A 14874-nucleotide genomic window follows, 5' to 3' on the forward strand; every position below is an offset into this window, starting at 1 on the left:
TGCTGCATCTACTTGACACCAAATATCTTAATGAAAATTGAAAACAGTGACTCTCAAAACACTAATTTTCTACAGATCCAGATGGCGGGCATCACATGAAGTTTCTGGGTGGTACAAAATGACTCACTCTTGAAAAATAAAATGAGTATGTTTTCTCATGAATTCTGAAAGGAAATAAAAATCTAGCAGCTTGGATAGGATTTTAAGAAATTATTCTTTATGGGAAACACTGTTTTATTTGAGCATTACCTTTGGACATGCAAAGAAACTAGAACTGTGTTCATTTTCTCTATGTGCCTCTCCCCATGCTATGCAGGCCCAAGAATAATTTGTTCTCCTGTGTAAAAACGAGCTTCTCCTCTGTAAATCTCTGGTAAAGTCAGTACTACACACTGGCAGCCTTTTGAATTTGTCAAATTCAAATAAAAGTAATTCAAATAAAAGTAATTTATTTATATAACTGCATAGTATGTTCTAAATCTATGGTATAACATTGTATCAAATGTATTATATGCTAATTGATGGTATATAATAACAAGTATATATAATAAGTTATATACATAACTTATAGTAATAATTATGGTATATAATTTAATTATCTGACATTATTAAGCATCCAAAACGTCACCAAAAAGATGTATACAAAATATAGTCCCTGACGTCAGAAGTCCACAGTTTTATCAGAAAGGATTCTGACCTCTTCTATTATATCTAGAAGAGATGTTCTTTCCTAAACACCCCTGTGCTGTTCTCCCATGCCTTACCCCTCCCTGTGGAGGAGCGAGTTCCCAGATGGAACTTACAAAGATCTGCCAGGGATGGGCATGATCTGCCAGGGATGGGCATGCTCTGCCCCACCAACTACAGGAGCCCAGTGTGCTCTAACCCCACCTGTGACTGCAGAGGAGTCTGTCAAATTCTGGTATGTCCCTCTTAGGGAGCCTATTGTTGCAGCACAACAAGGCACCTTTCTTCAGAACCAGTTTTATCAATAAAAAAGTATTGTTTTGATCTTATCTGCCACTCCTCCCTCTCAAGCAGGGAAAAGGGTGTAATTCATTATCTTATCCCAGCAGGGATAAGACAGGTAACGGGTAATTATAACACAAAGCACACTGTGATCAGTGCAGTGTGAGCTCCAAAGAGGAGGAGATCATTAGCAAAGGTGAACTCATTTCCGTGGACAGAATTACAAAGTAGCAGAATCACAGTGGAGACCTTTCTGCCCCAGGGCCCAACCTGCTTCGGAACTTGTCATAATTTTTTATATATGGCATATAATCAATAAGCTCAGTTATCAACTAAATCATAAACAAATATGGTCATTATGTCATTTTTGAGTTAGAGTTTTTGTGTCTTGCTGTTGGACATAAAACTACAGCATGTGCTTATATGTTGGTGTTCAAAGTCAAAACTGGTGGTGAGGGGAAACCTCATGGGAAATAAAACTGGAGAGGTAGTTTGGAGCTAGAGGTAGAGGGTCCTACTTGTGTTGTGTGCATCTGAGTCTTCATGCGTTAGGTATGAGGGAGCCAGTAAAAGTGTCTGAGCAGGGAAATAACCAGCTTCGAAGGGTGCTTCAGGAATTAACATGGTAGTGCTGTATCAGAGTATAAGGGGCAGCTCAGGAGAGCAGGACCGGAAGCAGCGACACCTTAGTAGGTGACTATCCTTAAAGGAAGTGGAAGGAAGCCAGATCTTGAACTAGCGGGTATGAGCAGGAATAAAAAGGAAAGAATGAACACAAAAGATACATGTTTCAAACAAAATTAATAGAACTTGACCGCTACTCAGATGTGGGACAGAGAAGAAAGGGTGGAATTAAAGATTCTAGCAAAGTTTTGAGCTGGTGAAATGAGAAAGATCTTAATTAACAGAAATGGGAAGAAGTAAATGTTCAGGAAGGGAAATACTGACTTAGATTTGAGTCTGCTAAGAGCAACACCCTGGTAGATGGGTGGAAACTTCCAAAGAGGAGCTGTCAGGACTAGAGACAGGGTTTCAGAAATGAGTCACCAACAAGGAAGAAGTAAAGCCATGGGACTGAATGGGCTCCCCCAAAAAACCACACAGAAGTGAGGATGGAGTAGAGGGCCAAGGGCAGCTTCTAAGGGGAAACATATTTCAATCTGGAACAGAAGACAAGGAGACACAGGGATAAAAGGAGAGGTGAGAAATTATTATCAGGGAAGTAAGGAGGTGAGAACTTCACAGGCGTGGGGAGGTGATTAGGATGAGGGAACAGGGTCAATCATATAAAGGGATTAGGCAAAATAAGGATAAAAAGGAACACTGCATTTGGTAACCAGGTGACTAGTGACCTTTAAAAAATTACCAAGTGGTAAGAGCAGAAGCCAGTTTACAATTAAGGAACGAGGGAGTGGTATCCCGATGGAAGCAGTTGACAAAGATGACTTTTTAAAGAAGCTCTGTGATGGATGGAAATAGGGGAGGCACTTGCTTAGAGGGGCCAGCAGAATGGAGGGAAAGTGGTTGTGTGTCTGTGTGTGTGGTTGTGTGTGTGTCTGTCGGGTTGGTTTCTTGTTTGGTTGGCTAGTTTTGGATAAGAGGAACTTGAGTATGATTACACTCCGGGAGCAAGGGCCAGTGGTGAAGAGAAAGAGAGAAAGAGAGGGAACTGACGTGAAAACGACAGAGCAAAGCTTCAGGGCTGGCAAGAGCTCCAAACGAGAGAGAGGGAGACAGACAGACAGACAGGAGAGAACGGCCGGTGAGCAAGCAGAAGGAAGCTGTAAAGGGTCCATTACCTGGGCGGCGCCTCCTGCTACCACGAGGTGTTCGGAGACGGCCCTCGCCTGTCCTCGTGCCGCTCCAGCGCTGGGGGCACGGCGGCTCGCAGCCCCTGCCCCGCGGCGGTGCGGCCTCGACGCTCCGCCTGAGCCCGGGGCTTGAGCCTGGCCTCCGCCAGAGGCCCTGCGGCGTTCACAGGCGGCTGCGCACACCGACGAACCCAGGATCATCCGCGCCCACGGAAGGAGCAGTTGGAAGACCTCGGGGCCACTTTCCCCGTGGAGGTGCACCCGCCAGAGAGAGAAAAGCGCGCGCCAAGCCGAGGTGGTGGCGCTGGGGCAGCACCACGCAGGCCCGTCGCGTGTCACGAGCTCTTCCGGCGTCAGCTGCGTGCGCAGCAGGCGGAGGCGCGCTCGGCGCATGCGCAGGCTTCGCTGCTTCCACGGCCTGGGGGGAGAGGTGCGGCTGCTGCGGTCACACTTGGAAGAGGCGAGAGTGTCGGGCCTGTTGAGCGTAACGTGGATGGCGCCTCGGTGGCCCTCCTGGACCTGAAGAAGAAGCTGGAGTCTCTGCTGAACTGGCTGGCCTTCGTGCGCCGGTTGTAAGAGGCGGAGGTGGCCAAGCCGCTGGCCACGCGGCAGGCGTCATTGCAGGCCACTGTGGAGGTGGACTTGGCCATGGCCAAACCAGACCTGAGCTCCGCATGGAGAGAGATCTGCGCTCAGTGTGAGTCCCTGGCTGCTGGGACAGTGGAGGAGTGTACAAGTCCAAGTTTGCCAACCTGAACTAGCAGGCACTGCGGCTGTTGGAACCACAGGCGCCGCGAGATTCACAAGTACTGTCGCTAGCTGCAGGCACGGCATGCCCGATGGGGACCGGGGCCAAGGAATCGCTGGAGAGGCAGGCGCTGGAGCCGGAGGGGCGGCAAAGCGCAGACGTATCTACCTACCGGGATAGCACTGGGCGTCTGGGGCGGCGATCTCAGGAACACCGAGAGTGTGAGAGGGCCGGCCCCCTTCAGTAATACCGGGACTTGGTTGGTCAATGGCAAAATGGCTCTTGGCATTGAGATAGCAGCTTACAGGAAACTGCTGGAAGGCGAGGAGACACGTTTTAGCTCAGTGAATTAAGCATGGCAGGGCTGAACTCAAACCTCCCAATCCAGGTTATCTGTGCTCACCTAGAATTCTCAGTTCTGCATCCTCCAAAGTCTCAGCCGCTGGGCTGTTTCTTAGCAGGAAGGGGCTTCTAAGAGAGCCTCTAAGAAAAATCTAGGTAGGGAGGAATTTCGAAGAAATATTGGAAGAGGCAGTAATATCTACCAAGAAAACCTTCAAATATAGAAGGAAGCACTACTTCAAGCCAAAAAATATAATTCTGTTGCTTAACGAAAGGTAATGCTTCTGGGGTACCTGGATGGCTCAGTCTGTTAAGTGTCTGCCTTTGGCTCAGGTCATGATCCTGGGGCCTGGGATTGCGTCGTGGAGTCAGAGTTGGACTCCCTACTCAGCAGGGAGCCTGCTTCTTCCTCTGCCTGCCGCTCCCCCTGCTTGTGCTCTCTCTCTGACAAATAAGTAAATAAAATAAAGGCAAAAGGTAATGCCTAACGGGATAATGTGCAGGGGCATCTATCTGCACATTATCACATTGGTTATGCACATTGGTTCAGTTGGCATAGCATGCAACTTTTGATCTCTGGTTGTGAGTTGAGTGTAGAGATTACTTAAAAAAAATAAATCTTTAAAAGTTGGGGGGAGAGGGCACCTGGGTGGCTCAGTCTGTTAAGAGGTTGCCTTCGGCTCAGGTGATGATTCCAGGGTCCTGGGATCAAGTCCTGTTGTCAGGCTCCCTGCTCTGCAGAGAGCCTGCTTCTCCTCCCTCTGCCTGCTGCTCTGCCTACTTGTGCTATCTCTCTGTCAAATAAATAAATAAAATCTTTTAAAAAACAAAATAAAAGTGAGAGAATATGCTTTTGATGTGTTAAAGAGCCTATTCCTGAATCAAAACACCTGTCATCACTGTAAAATGTTTTCAAGATGTCAGTTTCCTATTTAATATTGAGTATTTTTCTCTACTAAGAAAACCACCTCTTGGGTTGGTGCAGACTCACAAAGAAGTTATGGAAGAATCCAACTTTCTCCCCCAAAGTGCACGCTTCAGAGCAATGGATGTTTTGGGTACAGAAGATGTACAAAGTAAAATGCTAAATCTGCGCTCGTTATCATTTACTGTGAATTCAAAGTAAGACTTATATCCACTCACTATACCCAGCCATCAGGCAGCTATATAATGTCACTCTAGGTACCTAAAACATGAGATCACTGTCAAAGATAAACCAGCGATCCCTGCCTTACTCCACTCTGACAGAACTGTTACACAAATGGTGGGTGTTTGTTTAATGGACACATTCCTTCCCAACTTGTTCAGTTCCATATATCCCTTTTTTTTTTCCCGATTCAGGGGAAAAAAGGCTAGTGTAGTATTTCACTTTAAACACATTTAGGTTCTTCTTAAAAGAACTTACCCCCTTTAGCTGTCTTTGCTCAATGATAAAATTAGATAAATGTTGACTATTTCTATAATTCGTGTAATGACTTCTTGTCCATTTCATCCCTTACAATTTTGTAAGTTAAAAAAAAAAATGGCAGTAAAAGTTTTAAGGTTTGCCCCCAACAAAACAATGAAAAGAGCCCCTAGTTTTTAGGCTTTCAGCTTATTCAAATCCATTTAGTTTGGGGCGGGGGGGGGGGACCTATTAAGAATATAGCCTCTCACCTTAACTGTGGAAACACAGTAATAGTATCCCAACCTGTGATTAAGCTGACCTTAGATTTAGTAGTATAAGCTAGGAAATTAGGGTTTTTATGTGAATGGAAAAGGCCAAGGTCTCGTTTATCTGTGGCAGTTCATTTGTGGTGGTATAGAATTAGCTGTTTTGTGCCCTTACCCTGAGACAAGAACCCACATAGTACTCTTCCTACTAGTCTAGGTCCTAAAGAGGCCTTGTCTTCACTCTCCCATGCCTTTTAAGAGTTTTGGGTATAGATTATGTTATCTCCAGGATACAACGCTACTGCCCCAAAGTCGAAGAAGTCACTCTGGTTAATCAGCCACCAGCAAAAACAAACAAACAAACAAACAAACAACAACAAAAACCAAAAAACCTTTCTCTTCTTAACGAATCTTGTCCAACAGTTTTACCATCCCTGCATGGTATGTAGGGTCTCCCTTCCCTACTGGGGAGGAAGAGACACTCAGGCCAGAGAAGGGGTATACATATTCCTACTCATGTGCCAGGAAGTACATTCTGGAGATGCAACTTTTCATCTGCCCAACTGTGTAGCAGCTACATTGCATGGTGTATGGTTAATTTTCTGTTGGCAGTCACTTCTACCACACCTAAAGAGCTGCCCTGTCCCTGTCCCATCTTTCCACTAAGCACTCCCTGGTAATAGGGACATGATACTTTTACTGAACTTTCCTATTCCAGCACATTCTTCAGTAGATCAAGGAACTTAAAGGATGCTTTTCTTCCTTTCCCTTACTCCACCCTTGTCTTTACTCTCCACACTTCCCATAAAACATTAATAAAATAAGAATTTAAATCATGCAGTGGGGTTATGGACATTGGGGAGGGTATGTGCTATGGTGAGTGCTGTGACGTGCGTAAACCTGGCGATTCACAGACCTGTACCCCTGGGGCTAATGATACATTATATGTTTATAAAAATTAAAAATTAAAAAATTAAAAAATTAAAATAAAAAGAATTTAAATCCTGCAAATCCCACCAACATTAAAAAAAAAAAAAAAAAAAGAATGGCTTTCCTTTGGGATTACGCACTCTAAATCTGCAAGTCTCCCCTCCCCACCCACTCTCGCATGAATGCCAGCCTGTCTGCACACAAAATCTTATGAATCTTGAAAGCCAAAAGTCTATTTTAATCCCCAAATTACCTTCCACTTTGCTATTTTGTAACTTGTGTTGTTCCTAATTATGGTATTAACCAGTCAATGTTTTAATTTTTTTCTTATTCTGGAAGATGTATAAGGCCAGAAATTTATAAATAGACTACACCACATTACGAGTGTCTGCGCTTCTTCAAAAGACAGGATGCCAGAGAGAAGACGTTTTGGAGATAGAATCTGTTATCAGTCTAAGTGCCATAAGTCTGGGTTTTTTAAGAGGCTTACATCACAGTGCGGTGTTTGCATGACTACTTGTAAAGCCTATTTCTGCTGATAGTACCCGACCCCGACTCTCTTCTGATGATGAAAGAATTGGGAAACTGGAGTCATGGCGTGATGGATTTGGCAGAAGCTTTTCTGTATTTCTCCACCATTGTCTGATCTGTTGGGAAAACCAAAGGATTGCTCGATGCTCTTTTGTTTTAGTTCCCCTTACCTATCGTCCAGTGTTTCTGGTTACTTGAATTATATTTAGAATCAGACACTGTGGGTGCTGGAGAAAGAGAGAGGGAGGGAGGGACAGAGAGAGAATCAGGATGAGATTGGAATCCTGGTTTGGAGTCTGAGCTTCTCTGTGAAAGGATTGCCCCCAGAACTAAATGTCATTATTAACTTTCAGGCTAGTAAATTCCCTAGCAGAAGCAGCAGTGGTAACATTTGTGGCTTCACATCTGTGAATATTTGGGCTTATGAATATTAATTTGTGGAGATTTGTGAATCTGTCTCTCCAGCAAGAAGGCTCTGGGGCTTATGTTTCACAGAGCTCGCCTTCCAGAGACATAATCCCCCAGTTGGATTCTCCATCCAGACATCTAGACATAGCTAGCAATGGCACCAACAGCTTTCATCCTCTGTCCTCAGGAGCTTGCCCCACCGTTATGCATATTGCTGACTTTGCTTTCCATAGGTAGCAAATGATTTTCCTTATCTCCTTAAGGATCACTTGTGTATCCTCTTGATACTGCTCTCTTACCCCCACTGTATCCTTGGATCTCAAGGTGGCAGACAAAGTCTGCCAATTTTATTAGGTATGAAGGTAATTGATAGTCAGAAGGCAGAGCCCTGAAGTCAGAGCAAGTCTGCATAAAAGGGTTAAGGTCCACTAGCCAGGAAGAAGGACAGCCCTTGGCCAAAGGGCGATGTATGCTGCACCAGCCCTCCAAATCCTTCCTCTGTGTCCCTTCAGAAGAGTTCCTACCTGGACTTAGGCCTGCCTTCCATGGGCTATGTGCCATGCACTGGACCTGGGCTCCCCCTTCCCTTGTGTCAGCATTTACCAGCTCTGTGTCCTATTTCTGTCACTGCTCGCCTAGAAGATAGGCAGCAAAGGACATGGGCTAAAAGGTGGGTGTTGGAGATGGGCACTGGGGGGGTTGAATCCCAGCTAAACCACTTAGTATCTGTGCAACCTTGGGCAAGTTATTGACTTCTCTGTCCCTCACTTTGCTCATCTGGAGAAAAGGAACAGCATAAGATCACCCTATGACAGGGCTTTTGTGAGGAATGATGGGATGAATTGTGCATAAAGCACACTTCAGTGCCAAAGATGTGTTAGTTACTACTAGAAAAATTCACTCCTTGAAGGTATCCAAAGTGACAACTGTTTTATATGTTGTCACTTATGTGATTTTGTATTTTAATGAGAGCCTTGTGGAAAGGGTCCAAGGAATTAACGTCAAAGGATAAAGCAATAGAGACAACGTAGAGGTCTTCCATCACTCTTCAATCGTAGTAATGCAGCTGTCCAAAACACTGGCCTTTCCAGCCAGGTATTCTCTAATCTAACACTTCCCTTCAATCAAGGAGAATGAGAGGGCCTGCTTAAGAATCATCACAGATCAAGGACTTAATTCATCCAGGAAGCAAGCTGGTCAGGGCTTAAACAGGGTCAAAGTCATTCCCTACACTAAATACCAAAGTGCAAAAAAAAGAACAGTACATTTAACTACCTGCCACCCTTTTAGATTTTATTTTTCCCTCTCTTGGACACAAAAATAGGTAGCCAATAGAATGTCCATAAAGGGACAAACATTAGTTAAAAAAAAAATTTAGCCAAAGTAGGAAGTTAGTGACACAGATTTAGATGATTTACTTCCTAATGATCTCATAATTCTCAAATATATCTGACTACAAAGTATTCCTTACTAATGAGACACAAAGAAGAGCTTAGATGAGTGGGAAAACTAGGTCCTTAAGAGTAGAAGATGGGTCACTAATGCCAAGATCTCCCCATTGCCCTGTTCTCATGGTTTACTAACATTGGTAGATGTGAAGGCACAGAATGGACCCTTGTCAGTTACTATCATCATCATCATCATCATCATCATCATCATCTTCATCACCGTTATTATTAGGCTGTTCACATTCTGCACACTCCCAGTTTTGAGAAGACCTATTTTCCTGTACATCTGGATGCGAGGCAAAATTTGCTTCCCGTCGCAGACTGAAGACACTCTCCCAACCTCGCTTGCACTTGGAGCTCACACTGCGACCTAGACACTGTCAGTCAGACGCATGCTCGGCAGCCAAGAGCTAGGGATACAAAGAAGGAGAGGTGAGGTGCATCCTTGCTGGTGGTTGGCAACAGCAGTGTCATCAATTCCAACTTCCTAGGGGCAGCAGCTGCACCTGTGACTTGTGCCTCCAGAGTGCAGGCTGTGGCATCCAGCACTGTCCTCCCTCGATGGGCTCTGGAGCAAGATCTTGGCTGTGGTCCTGACTGCGGCCAGGCCTCATTTGTTCCTGCTCGAGTTCTAAGGCTGGTTCTGTAGTCTGTGAAATACACAATATCCTTTTATTCATTACTTCTTCTGCTTAAATCGACCACATCTGTTTCAGTTGTTTGCAACTATAAAACCCTGACTAATACAACGGGTGAGACAAGATTTTTACTACGATGGCTGGGACTGCCAGCTGTCTGCCAACGTTCTCCATTTCATCCTTTGGTAATAGAACTTGGATGTTAGCTGTATCCTCAGCAGCATCAGGTCCTGATCTGAAAAAGAAAGGGAGTAGGGCGGCGAGTTTTCCATTTGTGTCTTTTCTGGGTCAGTTGAATTGATTGATTTTTCTTCTCATTACGTGTTGTCTTTCTTTTCCCCCCAACTCTTTTGCATGCCTGTTCACTTTTGATTGGATGTTAAACACTGTGAATTTTATCTCATTATGGGCTGAATAATTTTGTATTCCTATAAATATTCTTGAGTCTCGTTATGGAATATGGTTAAGCTACTTGGTGTAGTAGTCTCCTGGTGCCACTATAACAAATTATCCCAAACTTAGTGGCTTGAAACATAGGCATTTATTCTTTCACAGTTGTGGGGGCCAGAAGTCTGAAACCAAACTGTCAGCAGGATATCTCCAGGGGCTCTAAGAGAGAATCTTTCCTTGCCTTTCCAGCTTCTGGTGGCACTCAACATTGGCTATATCACTCCAGTCGCTGGTTCTGTCTTCTTCTCATTGCTTTCTCCTCTGTGTGAATCTAATCTCTTTGCTTCCTCCTCCTCTTTTTTTTTTTTTTCCTAAAGATTTATTTATTTACGAGAGAGGGAGAGAGAGAGAGAGAGAGACAAAACTCACGAGCAGGGGGAGGAGCAGAGGGAGAGAATCCCCAAGCAGACTCCCCACTAAGTGTGGAGCCAAACACAGGACTGGATCTCACGGCCCTAAGATCATGACCTGGGCAGAAACCAAGAGTTGGGTGCTTCACTGACTGAGCCACCCAGGTGTCCTCTTTGCCTCCTTCTTAAAAGAACATTTGAGATGGCATTCCGGCCCACCTGGAGAATCCAGGTTGATCTCTTCATCTCAGCATTCTTAATGTCATGTAACGTCTGCAAAGATCCTTTTTCCAAATAAGGTAACACTGATAGATTCCAGGGATCAGGACTTGATATCTTTCATTCATCCCATTCCATTTAGAAACAATTTGATCCTTTTACGTCTTATTTTAAGCTTTGGTCGGACTTAACCTAGGTTAAGTATTTAACCTAGGGCTCATTTTGCCTCACTGAAGCCAGACTCCGTGAGAATTCTACCAGAATTCTACCCACTAATTGGAAGATTTTCTGCTCTGGCTAGTGGGTAGAGGAGCTAATTCCTGACTGAGCGCTTGAGAATTGTCTTTCTGCGATGCTTAGGTGATTCTTTCCCAGGCCTTGGCTGGTTTCCTTACCTACATGCAGTAATCAGGGCTGAGAGGAGACCCAGGGAAGGGGAACCCTCTGCAGATCTCCGGAGTGGTGTCCGCGCAGCACTGTCCTCTGCCATACTTTGCCTCTGAACCCTAACTACCTGGGCTCCTGGGACTCGCAGCCCAACCCTCAACTCTGGATTGCCCCATCTGGCACCATGGCTTGGGACAACTCACCCACTTGTTTCCTGTCTCTCAGGGATCCCTTTGTCATCCACGTCCACCATCTTGAAAACCATCATTTAATCATTTAATATGTTTTGTTTCTGTTGTTGTTTGAGTAGAGATTATAAATCTAGTTTGTTACTCCATCTTTGCTGGAAATCAAAAGCCGTGGTTTCTTTAAACTAAAAATTATAACCAACTGTGCCCTCCTTTCGCCCTTCTCCCTTCTTGATGACTAGAATTTGGGTGTGACTGTGGGAGGTAGAGCAGCCATCATGGACTATGAGGCAAAAGCCAAGGTTGACAGAAAAACAAGGTAGAAGGAACGTGAATGCCAGTCCCTCACTGACCACCGGACACTTACAGGGAGAGAGACACACACATCTGTATCTTGTTAAAGCCATCATAGTCTTACATCTCTTCGGGTCTGTAGTTTGGTACCTATTTAATAGAACTTATTTGGGAAATATTGTGAAATATCATAGTGTCCTCTAGTTTTGCCCTTTCTGGCAGAGTGATTTGGAAATGGATACAGTTCATCACTGAATGGTGCCAGAGGGCCACAACAGCAGTATGTAGTCACAACCTCCTCAGGAATTCAAAACTAATTTCCCATGGGAAAAGATGCATATATATATATATATATATATATATATATATATATATATATATACATATATACACACACACACATCCACACACATCCATGCGCATGTGTGTGTATGCACATGTGTGCTGCATTAATCAACAAACACTGTAACTTGTTTTTACTTCTAACAATGTTTTGGGCACAATAAATAGCACTTACTTCGTGGCATTTTATGACATCTAACTTCTAGTCCAGGGGCCATGAAACTATGACCTGTGTGGAGCACCCGGGTGGCTCAGTTGGTTAAGCGGCCGTCTTTGGCTCAGGTCATGATTTCAGGGTCCTGGGATGGAGCCCCGCATCGGGCTCTCTGCTCAACGGTAAGCCTACTTCTCCCTCTCCCACTCCCCCTGTTTGTGTTCCCTCTCTAGCTGTGTCTCTCTCTGTCAAATAAACAAATAAAATCTTTAAGAACAAAAAAACCCTATGACCTGTAGACTCAGTGCAGCCCATTGCCCAGTTTGGTGCAGCCCACAGCTAAGAATGGTTTTTACATTTTTATATAGTAGAAAAATCCCCTAAAATAATTCCATTGACAAGTGAAAATTATACAAAATTCACATTTTAGTGTTCATCTGTAAAGTTTATTAGAACATAGCTACATTCGATCACTTCGTATTGTCTATGTCTGCTTCCATGCTTTAACGGCAGAGAGGAATGGCTGTGACAGAGACCAAAAGACTTGCAAAGTCAAACAGGTTTCCTATCAGACCCTTTCAGAGAACATATACAAACCCCTATTCGTTCTACCACTTAACAGGCACTTGGTTGGCATTGTTACGTGACATAAAGAGGATCTTCACTTATTGCAGTAGCAATTGATTAAAACAAAACCCCAAAACCCCAAATAACAAAAAAACAAGGCCACAGACACCAAGTTCACTGACAGTTCTGGAGTGAGCGAGTGTCCACACCCTACAGCCAACACCTGCAGGACACGGCTGTTCTCCAGGTCTTCCAGTCCGCCAGGAAGCACCCAGCCTACCCAAGGTTTTGTACTCACCCAACCCACCAGATTCAGAATTCAACTACTCTTGAAGCTTTCCCCTCAGCTCGGCCTCCGCGCCAAAAAAGAGGAGCTTCAAATTTTTACAATTTTTATTTATTAAATAACATATTGGAATATTTCAAATCTTCAAAATTCAAATTGACAAACAACACAACCATATTGTATGATAAAAGTGCCTCTTTCTCTAGAGAAATATTTTCCCTCTGTTGCCTGCTTTATTTCACTGGCTAAAACTTTTGCAGAGCTGCGAACTAAGGAGAGAAGTCCTGTTCCCTTTAGTACCGATTCCAGTGGGGCCCTCAGTTAAGAACCCCTAAACTATATGATCTCTCAGGCTCTGTTCATGTCTAAGGGAGGGGGGACATTTGTCAAGCACCAACTTTTCACCATAGAAGTACCACAGAATTAAGGGGTGATGCTAATGTCATATGTGATCTAGAAACTGAGGAATAGCTAAATCCTGCCCTAAATCACCCACTTTCAAAAGTCTCCCCAAGAGAGATAAGTGTACAAAACCTGAAACGAGACAAAGTAACATTTTGTTCCCAGCAGAGTTCCAGTCCCACATGCAATGTAGAATCCGGGAACCGAGGGTGAACCCATGGAAGTTTCCTTTTGTTCCATAGAAGAGAAGCCTGAGGAGGCCTGTCTCTGTCAGTTTCTGCACCCAGGTCCACAAGTGGTGGATTAAGGAAAGGCTCCACAGAGCAGAAGAAGACGACTTTGCTTTGAGGCCTACAAGGGGAGCTGGCCTGGGCTTACGACACCGGCACCAAGGCCAGGCTGAGGAGTGGGAAAGAGGCGACAGGTCTTCCCAGTTCTGAGGAGCAAGGCCTTTGCCACCTAACTCTATTATCCCCAGAAGTGGAACAGAAAAGGGAGGGAGTTGAGTGCACCCCCTTCCAAAGCTCCCTAGGCAAAGGGAGTTGACTCGTTTGGCAGAGACATCTAGAGGACCTGGCAGGGGCCTGCCCCCTGGTTGGGCACAAGGCCTTTAGCTCAGCACACTGAGGCCCCCAACAGGGGCGATGGCTGTGAATGTCCTTAAACCACCAGCCACAGCAGGGGAGGGGAGGGAGGTGGACAGGAGGAGTGTTGAGTCCCCACTAGAGGCCAGCGCCAACTACAAGCCAGAGACTATCAAGGATGGTTCTTCCTTTGACGGGGTCGGGTCTGAGGGCATCCGTTCAACAAGGGAGGAAACCACGGCTTAAAGCCGCCAATGATTTGAGGAAACTGTGACACCTTGGAAAAAAACAAGGGCTTTGGAGTCAAACAAGTCTAGGGTGATTCAACCAGCTGCTGACTCTATATGATCTAGCCGAGCTACTCCGAAGTGTTAAAAGGAAAAATACAGTGAAAGCATATTGCATGTGCAAGACTCGCGTTCGGTGTGGCGTATGAGAGGTGGGCGGTAGCTCGAGTTATCTGCCTTTTCTGTCCCAGCTCACAGAGTCCGTGAGCAGCAGAAGGGCGGGGAGGTGGGAGTCCGGCCTTCCTGACCGGAACCTCAGGTCGCTCCCGATGGCTTCCTCTCAGCTTCCCCTGAGCATAAAACCCAGGTTCCCGTTTCAGACGTTTTGCCTCTAAACCAGTGACGCAGGTTGATCTTCATGTCTTAGGCACAGAGGATCGTTCCCAAACAACCCCTTTTTAGGTCTAGAGTCCAGTCCCTGCACCACAGCCTCTTCACTCTCACCTCCTGGGAAGTGTAAACACCCCTCCGGGAGGGCTGCAGCTGGAAGGCGGGCCAGACTTGCCCTTTCCCAGTGATTTGTCAGGCTCACAAGGGAAACCCTTGAAGGGAATCCCTCTGGGCAGCAGAGTCCATCCCTTTTATGGACAGATTCTCCTGCCCTGCATAGCAAACCCTGAGCACATTTTTTTGGCACGTAAAAGGCTACAGATCTTTTTGCCCGAAAGGCAAACATGCCTCTGTGATTCATAACAGCGACTCCTCCGTTTAAAGGTTTACAAATCCCCCTGAATGCCTCCTCTATCTAGACTTTTCTCAGGCTTAATAGTAAGATACTAAAGCCAAAAGGATCCCCCTATTTACAAAACGACTTTGTGTCACTGGCTACCTCTAAACCAGGGTTTCTCAACCTCGGCACCATGACAAGTTGGCTAGGGGGATGCTT

The 14874-nt window shown here is 45.2% G+C and overlaps 1 pseudogene; it reads left to right on the forward strand.

The window, feature by feature from the left end:
- Positions 1 to 1591: 1591 nt before the first annotated feature.
- On the forward strand, positions 1592 to 4126 carry LOC116569565 (annotated as a pseudogene).
- Positions 4127 to 14874: the final 10748 nt, after the last annotated feature.

The sequence above is a fragment of the Mustela erminea genome, chromosome 11 (genome assembly GCF_009829155.1).
Source record: "Mustela erminea isolate mMusErm1 chromosome 11, mMusErm1.Pri, whole genome shotgun sequence".
NCBI lineage: Eukaryota > Metazoa > Chordata > Mammalia > Carnivora > Mustelidae > Mustela > Mustela erminea.